This window comes from Pogona vitticeps, chromosome 1 (genome assembly GCF_051106095.1).
Source record: "Pogona vitticeps strain Pit_001003342236 chromosome 1, PviZW2.1, whole genome shotgun sequence".
Classification (NCBI taxonomy): Eukaryota; Metazoa; Chordata; class Lepidosauria; order Squamata; family Agamidae; genus Pogona; species Pogona vitticeps.
Genome location: NC_135783.1, coordinates 274,033,037 through 274,049,780, shown reverse-complemented (window position 1 = coordinate 274,049,780; position 16,744 = coordinate 274,033,037).

Here is a 16,744-nt window from a genome sequence, read left to right as displayed (position 1 = left end):
CAATGTATTTTGATGTGAGCTTTTGAACTTTTATATCATTCTTTTACCAGTCCTTGGAAGGTTTTGTTTGTTTGGTATTTTGGTTGGCTGAAGTAGCAAACAATATGAAAAGTTACTGCAAATAAAGTTAAAGCAAATAAAACCCTCAAATTACTTTAAAAAGAACTCTATCTAAAACTGTCTATTGGGGGTAGAGCTTTGAATTATTACGTCATGTTTTTTTGGGGGGGGGTCATCCAGGAAAGCAACCTTTCTAAGTCCTGGAGTCTGGAGGATTGCTTAGTATTCAACCACTTCACCAGTCCAATTTGTTCTTTGGGCGCCGGGTGTGTGATTTAAGCTCTCTGCCAAGAAAGAATGGAGCAGCAGGTCCTCCTGGCTGCCAGGGCAGTCCGTTCACACAGTCTGAAATGCGGAGATCAACAGCCCAGGAGACTCATGCACAGACTGGCTCCTGCCTTCTCTTCATTCTCTCCAAAACATGGTTTTGAAGAGCCAGGTTCCTGAATCCGGAGAAGGTGATCATTCCAGAGTGAGTGGGTGGCATGCCTCTTATCTTTCCAATGCTTCATTAATTTTGCTCTCAAATGAGGAATGACCTGTCAAGCACCTCTACAACAAGAGAAGGGAGTGGAAGGGCAGCAGGCTGCTCAGACAATAGGGTGAAGAACTAAAAATGCCTCCTGATGATTGAAAAGGGAGACCGTCTGCCATTAATACCATTAAAGCTTCTGGTCCTCATGGGATTTAGAGCTTTTGAAAAATGTGTGGCACAGTGTGTTTATTAATTCATGCCGGTTTCTTCTTGACCAAACATCTCGCACTTTATGTATTTTTTAAATCTTTTTGCTGAAATAGGAAGGACTCAAACTCATAGTGCATCTGACAAGGAGTTATATCGAATGCTTTTCCACTCTAAGGAACATCCTTATCCATAAGAAATACAAAATAGAGCTTGGACTAGAATTTGTGAAAAATTTATTTGAAAGTATGTTTTCCCCCTGAAGGGAGTGTTTCATCTGGAACCACTCTTTAAGTTGAATTACAATGTATTGTAAATTTGAAGTAAGATCACATTCAAAATATGGCATGTATGTATTATGCTGGAGCTTCTCCAAGGAGCTCAAGGTAGTGTGGGTTTCCCTTCTGCCTTTAAAAAAAATATTTGTAATAACAATGTGAAGGTTGTTTTTATTATCATGACAACTTTGTGAGTTTTAACTACAGTACTGACACTCTCAGCTCCTGAAGCTTAGGCTGCTCTCTTGTTGGTCAAGGTTGGCTCATGTGAGACTGGCACATGCAGATAGAGGGTGGAGGAAAGGAGAGGATCACTGGGTCTGAAGGTGCAGCAGGCACACCGATTTAGTGTTGAGTCCACCTATTCTTGTCTTTTGTTCTGCCTGCGGAGGAACAGCTGGAAGCAGTACTGTATATGCACTCAAGGTAGTTTGGTTCACACCATCCAGGAGGGAAATTTTTTGCCCCCTATGTCAATGTCCCAGTTGCCCTGCCCAAATTACAACTCTGCCTGTGAAGGATATTGATGGGCCATCTGATGGGCTTCTAGGTCTAGGTGTGGATTTGAACCCAAGCTTCCCCAGGTCTAGTCCAACGTTCTGAACACTACACCATCGTCTTTGATGGTGGATATATGGTTTAGTCAAGGTGGAGCCCCTATCATTTGAAATGCTGCTGGGGCTGCTCTGGACCATAGTTGAAGGACTACAGAACAGTACCTGCTTTGTTTATGACACAGTCTTCTGCCATCCACTGAGGCATACTGCCACAATTGTGGAAGAGGTTGGCAGTCATAGAGTGTCTTGTTGCTAAATCAGACAGGCTCTAGCAAATATCAGACAGCTATAACAATCCCAGTCCAAAGGCCAATTCAAAGGTACAATCCAGTCAATAGCTAAGTTTTTCTTCCAGTAATCTCCTCAAATTAAGTAGGAAATTCCACAGCCAAGGTCAATAATGGTGGCAGGTCCCACAGTTTTGTTCAAACAGCAAACAGACAAGAGAAATGTAAGAAGCAAAGTGGAATTCAACATAAAGTTATAAACAAGAAAATGGTCACAAGAGCCAGATACCAGGCACCAAGACAATTGATTCAAGAGTGCATCATGTGTCATGTGCATGTGCCACATGTTACATTTCTCAGACAAAGCAAACTTAGCCCTAACTGTAGACTGGCCATCAGTTTTACCAATTTATCATTACCCTAACTGCTCTGGGGAAGGAATTGGTATCTGCCATGAGATAAAGATCCATCATTTCATTCCTGTGTCAAACAAGTATATGTATTTGCATGTTTCATTGCTGTTAAATAAATAACATAATAGGCCAGGAAAACAGAGGGAATCTGTTTCTAAAAGGGAATCAGAGGACTGCAATCCAGAATAATTCAGTCAGGCTGAATTCTTACTGAACTCTGTAGGTTACAATGTACCTGCATCTAAATAGTTCAATTGATTTCTGTCAGCTAGGACCTAAATTCTGTTGCTAGACTCAACTAGAGGATTTGAATCTAGAGGACTGAATCTAGAAGATTTACATAAACATTGACTTCGCATTCAGCAGTTGAATCAACAGGTCTACTCTAGTTGGGAATAGCAATTGGATTTAGCTCCATATATTTCCATATTGCATTAAGGACTCAAGTCTGTGCATATCTACTGAGACACCTTATAGAGTCCAATGAGACTTAATCTCAGGTCAGTGTGTACAGGGCTGCACACATAATTATTTTTTGCAGAACACAAACTCAGTTCTACAGCTGATATACTAATTTAAAAACATGGGTAGAAAGCTTCATTGGTTTACCACCACATGCAGATTCATACACAGATTCAAAGTCCAAAGTATACTGATTTCACCAAGTTAAAATGAAGACATGCTCTGTCTTTCCATAAATGTAAATTAATCGATTATAATTTTCATACCCTTTCGTTGTTGATGATGAGCTTCTCTAGATGTATGCTTTGGGTCCATAAATATAGCGCCTAAACCTTGTTCAAGTAGGCCCTTTAGGCAATCTATCTGTAATGGAATGTGTAAATAATGTTTAGCCAATGGAGTGAGGATCTTGTCTTATCTTTTCAACTCCAAAATGTAAACCTCTCTCTGGTTCTGTAGACAGAGTCTCAGCAGTCTTCTTTAATCACTACACACTATGCCATTCTCACTTACTAATTCTTCTTGTCCTCATCATTTAGTTTACTTTATCTCATTTGAGTTATCACAATAATCTGTTTTATTCATTTGTAACTTGCAAAACTTCAATACAACTTCTCACACATTATTTGTTACAACAACTGTCAACCCGCCTTTCGTTCTTTCTCCTTTTCTTTCTGTTTCTTGTCTCTATGTGTATGACTGGTCTGGTTAGGAAATATCAGTAGACTTTGTTAAATTGACCCTTTTGATTATTATTTTTGGTAAAAATGTTCTCAGAAGTGGACTGTCTGGGTTTGTAGAAACCAAGGGGACTGTGAGAAGGCCCAGATTCCATGGGTGTGTGTAGAAGACAACATTCTAGAAACATAAATGTCATGGATGGAAGCAAAACTTCTAAAATTTACTCTTCACAGCTAATCCACACGCTTAAGAGCACATTCAATGATTTCACTGCATCAAGTACAGCTATACTGTATGTGATATTTTATAATTTGCAGGCCTGGTTTGTACCACTACATCATAGTGTGTGTCTCTGTATTAAGAAATAAATATAGGATACTTGGGGGGTGGTGGTAAGCATCCCCTTGCCTCCTTTACTGACAGCCACCAGCATAGCCACTGACCATGCTGTCTCCAAGAGTGTGGAAACTAGAGTCCCAAAAAGGAATGTTTTCAAGTTTTGAAAGAGTTTTGGAGACCCAGCTCTTCCTGATGCAAGAATTCACTTCTTTCACCTCTCTGACAGATGGGCTTCCTATCTTTCCTTAAGGATAACACAGCAAAAGGACTAGACAGTTGCAAATGTGATTAGCCAGGAGTTTCCAGCTTTCTAGTCCCTTTACTGGGCCAAAACATAAGAGCCAAATTGACTGAATTGTAAAAGAAACAATAATGTATTTTATTTTATGATGTGTAATGGTTACATGGCACAATTCTTAGTCATGCAGTTTCTTGTGTTTTAAAGCAGGGATCCCCAACTCCCGGTCCGCAGCCCAGTGCCAGTCCGTGACCTGAGCCGGACAGGGCTGCAGAGACAGATCTCCCATCCCCCGCACACTCCCCCCCGCACAGCCCCTTTGTGCATGCGTGTACGTGTGAGCTCACAAGTGCCCCTGAGCACCCCCTGCCATTCGTGCATGTATGTGAGTGCACGCACCCACTTGTGCCCCCTGCTCCTTCAGGCATGCGTGCAAGCACTGGGGGGGGGGCGGGGTGCCTCGCCTTCCACAGTGTTAAAAAGTTTGGGGACCACTTTTAAAGAACCAACTTTTGTAATTATAACAAGCTCTTTCCTAACAATGTAACTATGACAGGCAATTCTCTTTTGGAAGCCCATACTACTATGCTGGTAAACTATGTATCAACCTCCCTCCAGCCCTCTCTGACACTTAATGCTTTCTCCACGGAAAACTCTCTCCCTCAGACTCCTTTTTACTTCCCTTGAACCCACCTGGTCAGTCAGCTTCTCTTTACTGACACTGAGCGAGGCTGCCCATCACTTCCTTGGCTTACATGTCACCATTTGATTTGGCCACCTTGATTTGGTTATATTCTGACTTTATTTATTGCAAGGCAGGGGTGGCTGGGTTGGTGAGGTTAATATTCTTGTAATTTTGAGTTTGATCTAAATCAGCCAGAGTACTGAGTAGTGACCTTTCACTAAGTTGGGCAGTATAGAAATTGCATAGTATAAAATAAAATAAAATCTAAACGGTTATTTTAAAAAGTAATTTTTGAAGGTAACTTTATAACACTGCATTCAAGAAGATAACTCCAATAATTTATATTTTATTCCCTTCAGTACTTTTGAAATGTTATCTCTGTAGTGCTCTTGTTATCCAAAACAGCAGTTAGATAAATAGATTATGTAGCTTGCAATTCATGACTTCTGAAGTCTGTTTCACATTGGCATTGGCACCGGTTTGAGCACTTCACTTTCATGCAATTCTACCCAGCAGTTAAAGGCCACATGAAGAAGTTGAAACCTAGTTGTTTTATGTGCTGTCCTCAAGGCAAGATCTGGCGCCCTCAGTAGCAAGGGACCAAATTACACCATGTGTGAACTGTTATTTTAACACCATGGGTGGGAACTGCTGAGCCTTTTTGTTAACAATAGGCAGCCAAGGTCTGGGCAGGGAATTTAACCCTTTTGTCCTACACGATTTTCCCCACTGAAAAGCATGACTGTTCTGTTCTTTGACTTCTGAACATGTATGAGAATCCTCTGTGATTGGCAGGTTGGTGTTTTAGGATTTTCTCAGTAGCCAGACCCATATGTGTGGAAAGCATGCTTTCAATATTGGAAGTCTGAGAAACACCGCATTTGAGAAGAAACTCAATGCACTAAATCTGCTCAAAGAGACCAGCAAAAAACCCCACATTTCCTTGTAAGCTCATTCATTATCAGAGGCACGTCCGTGTGGATTCTGTGTTGTCTGTTTTCTCTCCTGAAACACAAATGTCCCATGAAGGGTGAGACAGGCTGCTAACTATGCAAAATCTTTCCTCTGCTTTGAGCACCAGCATTCTCTCTTTGCCAAGTCCTTGTCTCTCTTTCACCTGATTTGTGATCCAGGCACCAGCTCTGTCTGCTTTATATGGATCTTCAGTGCAGGACAAATGGATGAGATCAGAAGCTTGTCAGTCTGCAGCCCAAACAGCTGAGCAGTGGGATTAGCACATTAGTGTTTCTGAAATGGGAGGCCTACCCAAGGAGATTAAAGCTTTGGCCAGCGGTAGCCACTACATTCTGTAACATAATGTCCTCTTAGAAAGAAGTATGTCAAGAATTGCTATGAAACATTTGAAAGGAGGAGAAGGAAAAAGCCGGGCCCTTTTGTAAGTTACTTGAGTCCTGTACAATCAGAAGAGAGAACATCCATTCCCAGAATGCATTTAAAGACCATTTTGCACAGAGAGATCAACTGTGTGTTTTGACTTCAAACACTGGGAATTAATAAAATTGTCACCAAGGACTCAGAGGCTGAATGCACAGGCGTTTAGCCCACAGCTTGGCCTGCTGCAGCGATGGGCTGGTTTTCTCCTAAAGGCTGTGTGAAGGTTCATCTTTAGGGCTCTCCTTTTTATCAAATACAGTGGGATCTTGACTTGAGAACTTAATCCGTATTGGAAGGTGGTTCTCAAGTCAAAAAGTCTGCAAGTCAAGTCTCCATTGACCTACAGTGCATTGAAAACCGATTAATCCCGTAACAGGCTGTTTTTGTTCCATTTTGGTTTTTTTCTGGTCTGTAAGTCAAATCTCAGTCTGCAAGTCAAACCTGAATTTTGCGGCCAGAGAAGTCTGTAACTCAAAAAGTATGTAAGTCAAGCCGTCTGTAAGTCAAGGGTCCACTGTAAACCATGAGATGATTTGAAATCAAACCATCGTTCTGTATTTATTAACTTCGGAACAGGTATTGCAACATCAAGGTGTTTAACCTCAAACGTCTCTTGCGGCTGGAACGTAGCTCGCAAGGGTGTCCATGAACTGTTTTCAAACGGGTTAACATTCCTCAACTCCCAAGGTCCACCTAACGTTCTTTCGGGCTCTTGGGTCTCTCCTTCCTCTACATCAGGGGTTAGAAGGGGGAGGGTCTCCTCGTCTCCGAGCCAGCCCCATAGGGGAGATCCCTCTCCTTGCTGCTCAAGCCACGGTCCGGGAAGAAGCCCATCTTCCAGAGCTCCTCCAGATGCCATGCCCGCTTTGCCTCCTGCTCTCTTAAGATCCGCTCCTTCTCCTCTCTTAACTTCTTATGCCACTCCTTCGTCTCGGACTCACCCCAATAAGATGGTCTCTGGGGTAGTCCTTGTCAACGTCTCTTTTCAGCTTCAGCATGAGGGACTCAAACCTGCTCCCATTTACCAGTCCATGGATCCTGTACCCATATTTTCTCCCCAACCCCCTGGTATCTCGTCCCGGGTCCCCTTTATATCCCCTATTCCCACCCCCACCACCGACCATTGAGTTTCTCCCGCCTTTTCCCAGTCAGTCTGGGTAGCCACACTTAACCTCCTCATCCCCAGTACCAGATCCCAAATATCTACCCCCTGGTGTTTCCATTCTCTATCCCTTACAGCTTCCTCCAACTCCAGGGTATCTGTGATCTGATGTTCCTTCCTAGGGGGAGAAGGTGGTGGGGTGGTCTGAGTCTCCCTATGTACCGCGGGAGCGACGGCACTCCCATAAACGCCTCCTGTCTTTGCTTGGGGACTTCACAGGCTGATAACTGACAATGTCTTTACTGGAGCAAACCAGTCCTCCCCAGAACAGTCCTATCCATATCTTTTTGAGTCTCTGTTGGGGGCTTCTACTTTTTTGGTGTGGGTAGGATTGCTCTGGTTTGGTCTGTTTCCAGCATGGGTGATCTCTGGAAATGGACCAAAAGCAAGACTTCCTCTAATCTGCCAGTATTCTGAAGTAGCTTAAGAAAACAGTCACTTCAGGATATTGGCAAATTAATCACATCCCCAGCTCCAATGAGTGACTGAGGAATTTTTTAAAAAAAGTATATATTAGGGCAGTGAATATTCGCTGGACCATTTTTTTTTAAAAAAAAGACAAATGGAAAGCTTCTAAAGTAAGCTTTTGTTTTGTTTTCTCTTAAAGGTCCATTTGAATGCCTGCCTGATTCACCTTCAGCAAATATTCATTGTACTAATGCACACAAAGTTTTTTTTCACTTCCTCAACCATTCCAGAGACCCAAGGAAGTGATTATGTTGCCAATATCTTGAAGTGGCTGTCCCACTCAACTTGTGCCATGCCACTACTCTGGGTGGCTTACATATATTGAACATAAACATAAAAGCACCCAACCCCCCCCCCCACTGGACAGACCCTTCAACAAAGACAGGTGATGGCGGTGGGGACCCAACCCCACTCCTTCACCGGCAACAGCAGCCAGAGAACAAATTAAAATAAAGCAAAATAAAAAAACTGTCATGCACGCAGAATACCTTGAAAAGCTTCTCTGAAAAGAAGTGTTTTGCTTGATTTTCTAAATGCCAGGAGGGAAGGGGTCTGTTGTGTGTCATTCCATAATGTAACAGCCACTACAAAGGCACAGTTTCTAGTCATCAATATCCAGGCCTCCCTCAGGGTGGCTGCCTGCAGCATCCTAACTTGGATGGAGTGGGTGGCACAGGTGGACAATCTCAGGGAGAGGCCATCTGACAGGATAAGGTCCCAAACTATTAAGGGTTTTATATGTCAACATTAGTACCTTAAATTTGACACATAGGACAGACAGGCAGACAGGCAACCATCGTAGGTGGGCCAGAACTGGGGAGATACGAAAATATCTTAAGATACCTGAGGCCAGCTTGGCTGCTGCATTTTATACCTGTTGCAGCTTCTGTACTGCCTTCAATGTAGAGAGCATTGCTGTAGTTTATCCTCAAGATCACTAATGCATGAACTAGGTAGTTCCTGTCCACATAGGGCAGTAGATGTGTACTCTGCCTGAGATAGAAAAAGTACAGTAGATGCATACTCTGCCTGAGATAGACCATGGCTGCCATCTGCTTCTCCATAGAGAAATCCAGGTTGAGAAGCACATATGGATTGTGGACCTGGGATGTAATCCCATCCAGACCAAGCAAAAAGCCCCATAGCTCCACAGGATCCCCTTCCCGTAGCAAGATCTCAATTTTATCATGATTCAATTTCAGCCTCATTCAGGCCAAAGCCAAAGACAGACAGTGCTCCAGGCTCTGTACAGCTTCCAGTTCAGAAGATGTAAAGGAGAGATAGAGCTGTGTGTCATCAACATACTGATGACAGCAGACTCAAAATCTCTGGGTGATCTCATCCCAGTGGCCTCATAAAGATGTGAAACAGAATTGAGCCCATGTGAGACTCCTCACTGCACAACCCACCGAGTTGAAACAGCATCCCCAAGCTGTATCATCTGGATACAGTCCTTGAGAAAGGCCCTGAGCCAGCAAAAAGCTGAGCCACCAATCCCCAAATTTGCAAGTCTGTCCAGAAAGATATTGTGGTGGACAGTATCAAAGGCTGAGGAGAGATACAGAAGGACCAGCAAGGTTACACTCCCCCAATTGGTCTTAACAGGTCATCCAGCAGAGCAAACACAACTGTCTCAGTCCATTTACACAGACTAATCCGGACTGAAGTGGATAAAAACTATCAGTGTCCTCCAAGAACACTTGCAACTGTTCTGCACCACTCTCTCAATTGGTTTCCCCATGAGCCAGTTAATTCAAAGCTTAGACTAAAAGGGGTTCCTTGGGGTCCATATGCCATTGGGTGTGAGGATTGCACCATTCTCTTCCCCCACCCCCCTGGTCAGCTCCCCTACTCATCAGCCAGCATGAGCTGCTCTTCTCCTGCTCTTTGTGCAACCATCCAGTTGCAGCAGAAGCTCATGCTTCCCTCCTCCGCCTCCTCCAGCAGCTACCCATTCAGGCAAGGAGGTGGAGTAGGGATTTCTGTAGCTCTGCCTTGAGTGAGCAATTGCTGGAGGAGGCAGAGGAGGCAGAGCAGGAGAAGAGCAGCGGAAAGAGCAGAAGAATAGCAGCACATGCTGGCTGATGAGTGGAGGAGCCAGCCATGGGGGTGGGGGAAGGGAGTGTGCAGCACCTGTGGTGCCATGCTGACAAACTGGGACAAACATCTGAACTGATGTTCATGCCCATCTCACCTCACAAGATTTCCTGATCTATAGTTTGCAAGTTAGCTTCTTTGATTCAACATCTGGAATTAAGCACTGGGTTAGTTTGCGTTGGTTATAGGTGCATGTCATTTTGAATGGAAGTGTGTGTTTCCCTGACATTGTGCGATAAGACACTTCCCGCACCAGACGATGGACCGCCCCTTTATGTAGTGCTCACCAATGTTACACTGTAGACCAGGCCTGCGTAAATATTTTCCCTCCAAGGACAAAAGATCCTCTTTTCTTAAATCAAGACACTTCCTATTGAGATTGGATAGTGACTGATACATTCATAGGCATCTTGAGTTCTAGGAAACTCCTAATGGCTTTGAACTGACTTGCATATGCATGGGTGGGTGTGTTTCTGTGCGTATGTGTATTCTCCCTCTTTCACCCTACATCAAAATATCAAAAGATGTCAGTACAGACAAGAAATTTAATGCAATTTAAATAAACTGAGTATGTTTAAGTTAATTGCATTATATTGCTGGCGGGATTGCTCAGTAGATTAAGTACCTGGCTGCGGAGCCAGACATTGAGAATGAATTCCCCACTGTGCATCTTCAGAAGAACAGCCTATGAGACTTTGGGCAAGCTGCACAGTTCTAGGGTGTCCTCAAGAAGAAGGGACTGGTAAACAACTTCTAAGTAACTTTCTACCTAGAAAACCCTGAAAAGGGGCTCCATAAATCAGCAATGATTTGATGGTAAACAATTATTATTATACTGTATTGGAACACTACAAAGTTAAGCTAAGATACCTTTGTACCAAAGGAATGGGGGGAGGCAGAGGCAAGGAGGGAGGATCTCTGCTATGCAAAAATCCACCAAATCCCTTTGCCGGCTTTGGCTATACCAGTGTTCCCTATATAGTTACTAAAATGCAACAAAGCAGAGTGGGCTACAATGGAACTTTGAAAGTCAAACACTCCTGGTTTTGCTTTTGTTTTCTGACCTGCTATTTTAGGCTAATATATAACATACTATTTCACTCAGTGTTCTTTTGGGTAAAACATGCCACCAAAATACAAACCAAAGGGATGTTCATTCTTAATAGGTTAAGAAGATGTAAGTGTTTCAAATTACAGTGTGAGGCAGATGTTTTGCAGATGCTAGGCTCTACAAAGAGCTCTGGTTTGCTTGAAAAGAAATGATCTGGATGGGCTGAACAACACAAAGTTCTTTCTCTGCCTCCTGCAGACTGGTGATTCCATTATATGTGACTATGATGACGCATGTTACTTACTAATTATCAGCTCATCTAGGCTTGCCAAATCTTGGGTTTTAGCTTTGAGACTCAGATTCTGGGGTCCATTCTCCAGACTTCAAGCTTCAGACCTGAGATCTCAGGGAATGAGATGGTTTCGAGGTTCATTCTTATCAATACAGGATGTGCCATTTAGTCATGATCAAAGGCACACAAACTTACCTCTCTCTGGAGACAAAGAAGATGAAATGGGTGTGGTGGTAACTACACATGTATTTGGCCTGCTGTTTAGTTTGCTGTGAGGGTGGGTTGGTTCACTCCTTTTGACAGTAATCAGATAACATAATTGCTAATGGAAACCAATTAAGGCAGTGCTTATGCACTATTAAAAAAAATTAAAAGTTTGAAGGCTTCCTCCTGGAAGCAGGAGAATACAGATGGGGGCATGGAGGGGAATTTATTTTCTGTTCTTAAGGGAGGTGTGCCGAATAAGGTCTTGTGAGGTGTGTATGCCATGTCAATGCACGAACTGCATGAAATGGGATATTGGACCTCCATCCAACCTGAACTGACCCTATTTAGCCTGCTAGAAATGAACCATCTACCTAAGTCTTCAGGCTGACATACTTTGGTGTGTCTTGAGATAATACTCACTGGAAAATACAGTAATGCTAGAAAAAGTTGAAGACAGCAGAAAATGTGGAAGATCACATATGAGATGGATTGGCTGCATAAATCAAGCTATGCTTGAGGTTGTGTGAGAGCTGAACAGAGCTGTTAATGATAGGACATTTTGGAGGTCATGCAAATCTTTCAGAGCTACATGTCTTTGAAATTAGACATGCAAATAGTTAGCTCATAGAAGACCTAAAATTAATCTCAAGTTTTGTTAAACTAAATAGCCCCCTTTCCCCCTAACTTTTGCTCTTTGCCTCACCAGGAAGTTGTGCATACCAGCCTTTTCCAACTGGCTGGCTCCAGTTGTATTGGAGGGCCAACTCCTTTCACTGGCCAGGCTACCTGCCATTGTAATTCAGTGGGCACAAGATTGGAGAGGCTATTCGATAGCAATTATTGCAATTTATCTTTGTTTGCTTGCAATGCTTCGTTTTTGTTGTTGTCTAAATGACAGTGCCCCAGGACATCTTTTAAAGTCATATCTGAAACCCATGGATTCATTTTTGAAAAGTCTACAAAAGAGCAACAGCACAATAACAGTAGACACCGGAGGTGCCTTTATGACTGATTTATGAAATTGCTTTATCTGCCTAACCTTTTTTAAAAAGTGCTTATTGCAAAACAGCATCTGAACAGGGGAATAATGAAATCAATGTTGGAGTCTTGGATAACAGTGTTGCCCCTCTGGCATATGTATTTTCCTCTGTACATTGTGTTGCAGCTTCCTTCCAGCAAAATAGCATCTTACTTGAATGACTGAACAAAATTGTTCCAGTTTTTCAGTAGCATTCAGGCCTGTACACAATTGGCAATGTGTTCAATGGTGTGTTGTGGGTCTTTTTTTTTTAAAGCTGTTGATTACGATGATTTACAGAAGACAACAAAAAGAAAGGAAGAACATGTATCAATAGTAGTTGAAAAACATTTAGTCTCCATTTTGATGTTGAACTTTTGCTTCAAATAACTGATGAAAGAACAGAAGCATTTCTTCTGGATCCAACTTCTGATTGTGCAATCAAATCATCCTCATTCCACAAGGATTTTTACAAGGTCATCGTTAGATGAACCACTTTTGCCAGCAGAAGTTCATTCCTATAGGCTGATCATGGTAAAATCTGGGGGCAGAAGATAGAGAAGAAATGTAAAGAAGAAGGAACAGATTAACTTCAGATCCAAACCATTTCCAGTGCAGGGACATAGCCCTAACGCTGATACAAAGTGAGGCCAGGGCAAAGGTAATCCTACATAGTTTCTACCATCCCTGTGCTAGGGCTGGGTGTCTGTCCCCCACAACTTCAACTCACCTAATGTTTGCCCAGTCGGTCCTTGTTATGGCCAGTTAGGGATGCTCTGTTATCAAAAAATAATGAAAATGAGGATTTCAGTGGGAAAATAAACATATTTCAATCTCTTTCTCCAAAATCAGTGCATCTTAACAGAAACCTAAAATGTAGGAAGTCAGCCTTATGTTGTGACTCTATAGCTTCTTACCATCCTCATTTAACAGACTTACTCCCTGTCTTGTATTCATAGCACAATTTAATTATTTGAGGAGACACATGCTTAATGTATACATCTCCTTGAAGGTTAAATATTAGTTTGTGTAACATTTAGCGGCATTGATCCCAACCTTTTCAGTGAAAGAAAATCTTGACGTGACTGTCACCTGGAAGTTGGGAAGTTGTTGCTGATGAAATTTGATTTCATAGTCTCCATTTGTTTCTCAACAATGTGAGGAAAATAACCCTCTATTTATTAAATGCAATACAGAGAGTAGGGGTGTTGTCTTCACTGTGGCTACCAACAGCTTATCAGTGATCTTTTGATTCTTGAGGTGAAAGGCAGTTCCTCAGATAAAGTGGAGCCATCAGAAATGTCTCTGTAATGTCCCCTGAATGTTTGGACTTGGTGCAGGGATAATATTGTAAAGAGGCTGCTTCGGAATTATGGTATGGCATCTGGTGGAACATGGAGGAGGAGGAGGAGGAGGAGGAGGAAGGAAGGAGAATAGACATTGTGCCTCTTTCGAATTCAGTGAAATGTTGGCAGTTGCCCAGGGCAATAATGAAACCTGCTACTAAGGAATAGTGGTATTTAGACTAACAGATCGGGCTAGTTTTAATGGTAAATCTCACTTGGTAATTCCATTTCACGAAGTGAGCTAAGAATAGCCCTTCACGCAGCAGGGTTCTATATTAAGTGGAAGACTTCAGTAATGAGAATACATGCCAATGTCAAAGATAGAAAAATAATTTGTGTCACTCTGGAGGTTTTGCTTTGGATTTTGTACATTCATTGGCTTCTGTAATATCTGAAATGTTGCTATAAGACATATTTTCTTTTTTAGAAAACTACAGAGGCAAACAAATTATTGTCAAACAAAAGTGTATGTGTGTGAGAGTGAGAAGAGATATGAGAAAATATCTGAACTCACTATTTATAGTTGTAGGGAAACTAAAAAGCCTTGGATTCTTAGCTAGGAGACTCACTTCTAAAAATAAGAACTTTCTATATTGTGAATCAGTGTCATTCTTCAGTGACATTGGAGGAAAAAAACATGTGGATTCCAACAAGGTTAATTACTCCAGACGCTGAGAAGCCTTGGATTTTTAGGGGGGTTGCAGTGATCCTTGAACTGGTAATTGTACTAGCAGGACATCATAAATGTCTTGGACATTTATCTAATGTTTGTAATCTGTTAGGACTTATAGCACATAGAAATGATATCAAGAGTGTTTTGCATTCTATAGCACAGAGATGAGAAATTATTGGAGTGGGGCCATATTGTAGTTATCAATGGAGAGCCAGGCAATAGAATAGGAAGAAGTTCAGAAAAACTTTGTAAATGAAGTAGACCTGGAGGAAGAAATCAAAGGAAAGGGATGCAGCTGGTTGAGTACCCAGGAAGAGACTCTTGCAGGCATGACAGAAAATGTATAGGCAAGACTAGGAGTCAAAAGGAAATCACAGTGGCTGGATGGAGACAGCAGAGGACACATGCTGTTCACCCTCTTGCTCCTGACAAGCTGGTATTTTGCATTGGCATTATTCATTTGATGCTAAATATGATCCTGGTGCAGCATGTTATGTTGGGGCAACTGTTCTGGAAGAAGCCACCAATGGCACGTTTCAATGCTCAGTGCTTTAGCATGGTACAGATAAAGCCAAATAGCTCTATCAATAGGCAGTGTACAAGGTGACAATATAATATCTCTTCCAGCATCACAAAAAGTTGGGAGATAACAGCAGAGGACAACTATAGCACCCTTGTGTCCTTATGTTCTGGTTTTAGGTTTTCCAGAGGTAGGCCACTATTATGGCTTTAGAAAATACATTTCAGATAGCCTGTCATTAGAAGCTGAAATCTTTCAGTGTTCCAGAGAACAGGCAGATCATAAAACTTGCATATGTATCTCATGCTAATCTCCCAAAGACCAATCACACAGTAAAGTGAACTAATTTGGAAACTACAGGGGGTGCAAAAAGTTCCTGCTGTAACAACTAGATGCTGTCAGCCCTTCCTATGTCTTATAATGGCAAGCTATCCATTAGAGGCAAAGATTCTCATGGGGACCTCAGAGCCCAACTATATATAATGCAGCAGTACTCCAGAATTTTATGATGGAATGAAGAGTAGGTGGATTCAGTCATGGTGACACCCATCCTACAGTTGCATTAAACCAGCTTTAGTTCTAAGGGAAATGAAAGAGAAGGAAAAGATGTAACAATGAAAAATCAGAGTGTTCTTTCCAAGAAATAACATTTAATAAATTGTATATGCATATAACATTGTTGGGATTGTAATTCAGAAAAGCAGTTTCTTCAAACCCTGGACTAAGGACTGATTTAGCTGAGGCCTGTGGAATTTGTAGACTCTGTAGCTGAACTAATACATGATAGGAGACTATTATGGATTTAAAAATGTCCAACCTGCCTGAGAATGCACAAGAAGAAGTTACACTTTTCATATGCCAGGAGATTAACTGGTTTCAATCCAGATAAATCTAATAATGATGAAAGATCTATTCAGGCAGTCAAAATAACATCTGAGGGAACAAACTAGGTATTTTATTTATTTATATTACGGTCAAAGACCAGTAAAACCAAATCAATATAAAATAGATACATATAATTATAGTTTGGTAAAATCAGTCAGGGTAATAAAATTCCATTAAAACATGATAAAACAATTCCTTCTTTCCAGTTAATAATATCATGTATCCTTAATATAAGAAAACCTCAGACAGAGTTATATTAAAACATATCCATCTAAAATCACCTACCCAAACATTTGTTTACGAATAGCCATTGCTGCCGCACAGAATTTGGCCACTTGTCTTGTTATATGAGGGGTATTATCAGAGAGTAGCAACTGGACATAATCCTCCTCTGATCTCCCGGGAAATTTACAGATAATAGGTGATAAAAGCTCTATACGGAGATCCCGATAACAAGTACAGAAAAGGAGAACATGACCAACTGATTCAGCTTTATCACTATTACAAGGGCAGAGACAGTCTGATGTTGGCAAACCTTGAAATCTTCCCTCCAAAAGCTTAGAAGAAAGTACATTAAGCCTAGCTAGCGTGAAAGCCCTTATGGCTTTAGATGACATAGTGCTGGCTAAATACGAGGAGGTGATAAAAGCAGATTTCTTCAGAAAATTATATTTCCCTAACTGGCCAACATGGTTCTGTAGTTCAATGTCCCATACCCTTAACTTCACTACTTTGATGCCATCCTTGAGACCCATTGCTATAAGTATACTGGGGGAAAAGCCAATTTTCGATAACTCTTCAGTTATTTATTTATTTATTTATTTATTTATTTATTTATTTATTTATTTATTTGATTTTTACCCCGCCCCTCTAGACCATGCTTCTTCCACTCCGACTGAAAGGAATCTAGTAGGATCAGTGGGGCCAAGCCTTCTAATGCAAAAATCAGTTTAAGCCAGTATTTCACCATAAGGACTTTAGCCCATGCTTTGATGGATATTAACCCAA